Genomic DNA, 4,477 nt, shown 5'->3' on the forward strand with positions numbered 1-4,477 from the left:
GCTGATACCTGTTCACAAAACGTTCCACATTGAAGACATTTAAAGTAAAAATATGACTGTGAAATTGATAAAGTTCCTTAAGCCTAAATTCGGCAAATTTAGTTTAATTACTTGCGCAGTAACGTATGGAAGAAAATTTGTATTTTTTTATATTAAAGCATTATTTCAAAAGAAGAAGTTTTTAAATGAGTGTAGCTATTCTGGTAAGTAAATAAAGAAAATAAAATAAAAAACTGATTATTACAGATGGAAACCGATGCACACATCTCAACAATATTAAAATTGAACGTAATATTTATTGTTTGTTTGTAAATTTCGCGCAAAGCTACACGAGGGCTATCTGCGCTAGCCGTCCCTAATATGGCAGTGTAAGACTAGAAGGAAGGCAGCTAGTCATCACCACCCACCGCCAACTCTTGGGCTACTCTTTTACTAACGAATAGTGGGATTGACCGTCACATTATAACGGCCCCACGGCTGAAAGGGCGAGCATGTTTGGTGTGAGAGGGATTCGAACCCGCGACCCTCAGATTGCGAGTCGAGTGCCTTAACCACCTGGCCATGCCGGGCCATAATATTGACCGATTATCAAACTGCAGGATTCCTTACATTTCCTACTGAATTATGACATGAAAAGAATACGCTCCCAAAGCTGTCTCGTCTTTTCGCTTTTTATATTACGTTTTTTTTTTTTTGTTTATGTTAACCGCGAAACTACACAACGGGCTTTCTGTACTATGCTTACCGTGGGTATCGAACCCCCGATTTTTAGCGTTATAAGTAATGTTGCTGTCTTATATTGCACGTTATTAGTGTTTAAACAACTACTGCTATTTTCAGAAAGACTTGTGTCCCACGGTAAAACTTTATTCTCTAGCTAATACAATAAAACGCCAAATTCTTGACAAATGAAAAGTTGTTAAATCATAAGTATACCACGTTAGGATAGATTTCTTTGAAATACAGTTTAAATAGTGTTGTTTACCAAGTATTTGATAATTTTGAAGATCACATTTAGCACAATGTACTTATATTGATGTTTATTTCACTGATATGATTTTAATTAATCTTATAACTTATATTAACCAGATATCTAGTACTTTTGAATTACGAAATACTAAATTTCGTAGCTTACATCTATTCTTAAACTAGTAATTGAAAAAATAAAGTTCAATAAGTGGGTTAACAATCGTACAACTTTATAATTAATATATATTTATTCATTAAGCAATAAATCAAACAAAAAAAACATCGTAAATCATGTGGATAATCACGGTTAACTGAATGGAAATGGCAAAGAGTAATCTGTATCTTGTAATAAATAATAAACAACAGATCAGTATGGGACGATAAAGTTATGAGATAACCTTCACAGTATTCCCCTATCTACAGTGCATATTTTGTGAAGGTTATCAGAATAGATCTGTTAAGTAATATTTGTATAAATTTGAACTTTGTCACTAAATATTGCATAAGCATCATACTGTTTATTAATTATAGAAATTACTGACATTTGATAAGTCACAAAACTTATCATGGTTAGACGCCCAAGATGGCGGATGCCAATGTGGCGCTTCTCATAAATCACGTTAACTATAAGTAGATGTTCTTTTACAATATCTTATTGATAAAACAACCAGTAGAACATGATTTAATCAACCCAAAAGTAAAACATAAAATAGAATATGACCATTAACACCACACTAAAATATCTAAATATTATATTATTTGAGAACGGGTATAGTTTACGCTGCTGGTTGTTTCTTAAGAATGCTTTTTAAATTCAACTAGGTATCCTTAAAAACTACACTTTATATTACTTTATCTTATTTCGCTTATATTCTACCAGGAACCAGAATACTATACACGTATTTTGCTTCGAGCATTTTTGACATAAGTATATAATATAAAATGTGTCAAAAATCGCATGCCCGTTCTTCTTTTCCACATTTTGATCCATGAAGTCAAATTATACTTTTCTAGAAGGAATTAAACTTCTGATATTGATATTTTAAAAGCAAATTTGATTCGACGCGCATCTTGCGAAAAACAACACGTCTTTATTTGGTTTCAAAATATCCACAGTCGTTGGTCCCAGTCCCAAAACCTTCTGTGATCGATCCACCTGCCATCTGGTGTCCTGTTGACTAACTTTGTTATCACCTGTTTGTCCATCTAGCGGTAAGAGGCTTCAACTGAAGTAGAAAGTACGCCGCAAAATACAGCCAGTATAAAATGTTCGGTAGAAGTTGGTCTTTTCTGAATACTCCCAAAACTGCAAAAAAATGACATGTTTAAAGCTTTAAAATATATTGTTCACTGGCTGTTAAATTTGTCACCATTAGGAACGTCTTCTCTTACATAGAATAAGAATAACTGTCGACAGTTTGAATAATGCAAAACGTAAAACAACAAAATTCCTGAAGTAACAACAACTATAAAATACAGAATATAACGACAAAACCTTCCTTTCATCTGAGACAACGACAAATACCGACTACAAGAGTGAAGAATGTAACCTATACTTATCCCAAAATACAGTAACAACGAGTAGACAAAAGCAGATTGTAAATAACGCAATGAACTCCTGACAGGCGGTGGCCTGTAGCACTAATAACAGCATCCGTTGTAGAAGTAGACTCCGTCCAATAAAAAAAAAAAGGTTTGGGTTGAATCTCGCTCAAAGCTGCACGGGGCTGTCTGCACTAGCCGTCCCTAATTTAGCAGTGAAAGACTAGAGGGAAAGGCTAGTCGTTACCACCCACCGCCAACTTTTGGACTACTATTTTACAGACGAATAGTAGGATTGATCGTCACATTATAACACCCCCCCCCCCCCCACACGGCTGAAAGGGCTGACAAATCAGCTTTAACACTAAACAACAAACACCAACAGTAGGATGTAGTCCCTACTAAGTAAACGTACTTTAAAGATTAACTACAGGACAAGCTTCAATTATTCAAAAATAATAAAGAATTTAACTGCAGGTTTCAACTACTACTGCTAAAATTAAGAAAACAAATATTAAATGCATACAAAAGAATATTGCTACTCAGTTGATTAAGAAAAATAATTGAAAAAAACAAACAACCTTTTCTTAAAAAAGTACGAGGAACATTACATGAAGGAAACAGCGTGAACTCATTTACAATAATGAAAAATAGTTACCACTTCAAACGATAATCTTTACGTCAAGCCTCACGTAATTATAAACACAAAGTACAGAAGGCTTTCCCTGTATATTACATATAATAAGCAACACAAATTACAGGAAGATGTCCATACATAATAAATCGTAAGAAAAAACATCTTCTAAGTATGCTTTTCCTACACGATAAAAGTAACACAACTACAAGAGACTACAAGTGTCCATACATTCTACAAGTAGCAAAAAATCCAAACTAACAGGACTTCCGCTTCACGCTAAAACTAAGAAAAGACGCCAACTAAACCAGACAATTCCTACACGCTAAAAGCAAGCAAAGACACCAACTACACGAGACAGTTCCTACATGCTAAAAGTAAGAAAATACACCAACTACACGAGACAGTTCCTACACGGTAAAAGTAAGAAGAGACACCATCTACACGAGACAGTTCCTACACGCTAAAAGTAAGAAGAGACACCAACTACACGAGACAGTTCCTACACGCTAAAAGTAAGAAGAGACACCAACTACATGACAGTTCCTACACGCTAAAAGTGACAAAAATATCAAATACAACAGGCAATCCTTATTCATTTAAAGTAACGATTCCGTCTTCAAAACATGTATCAGTAATCATAAACCACAAGATAAAAACAATTAGCATTTAATTTTATAAAAAACTAGACACAATATGCATATATACAGGTTGCAGAGTTCTTTAAATTGGAAAAAATATCGTACTAGTAATCTTTTCGTTCAGATTTCGACTTACAACTCTTTATATAGAGAAGATGCAGAATTAGTTTTCAGCTATCAGAGCTACGTCTCCTCCTCTTTCACACACAAGTAATCTCTAATTAATGTTATTATAAGTTCTTAGCTACCTTTTGATTTATGGTAGAATATATTAGCCGCTTATCCTGCGATAACATGTTATTTTGATCGAATGACATTTTTTTTTTTATGGTCACGAAGTTACATAATTTACATTACAATAAGTTGGTGAACTCCAGTCATTGACGTGCTGTTCTGAGGCACTCACGCTTTTCTGTTGGGTATATTAGTCTAACAATTCTTCGCGCCTTTAGCATGATATTTCCTGTGATTACAGGTTATAACATCTAAAGCTCCAGTCCAGTACGATAGATATGAAAACGAAGCTTGATGGAGCAGGTACTGATTTACTGAACTGGTTCATATCCTGAATGTTACCCACAATGGTTGTCAGGTAAAATGATTTATTGAACTGGTTCATATCCTGAATGTTACCCACAATGGTTGTCAGGTAAAATGATTTATTGAACTGGTTCAGATCCTGAATGTTACC

At 34.4% G+C, this 4,477-nt stretch overlaps 1 long non-coding RNA gene across 1 annotated transcript in view; it reads right to left on the reverse strand.

Annotated features, from left to right (window-relative positions):
- Positions 1-511: 511 nt before the first annotated feature.
- LOC111085337 overlaps positions 512-4,477 on the reverse strand; it is an 8,976-nt gene continuing 5,010 nt past the window's right edge. Inside the window, exon 4 of the long non-coding RNA XR_002610180.1 lies at positions 512-2,275. This is a non-coding gene — a long non-coding RNA (uncharacterized LOC111085337). The remainder of the gene's footprint in view (positions 2,276-4,477) is intronic.

This window comes from Limulus polyphemus, unplaced genomic scaffold, assembly GCF_000517525.1.
Source record: "Limulus polyphemus unplaced genomic scaffold, Limulus_polyphemus-2.1.2 Scaffold338, whole genome shotgun sequence".
NCBI classification, from domain to species: domain Eukaryota; kingdom Metazoa; phylum Arthropoda; class Merostomata; order Xiphosura; family Limulidae; genus Limulus; species Limulus polyphemus.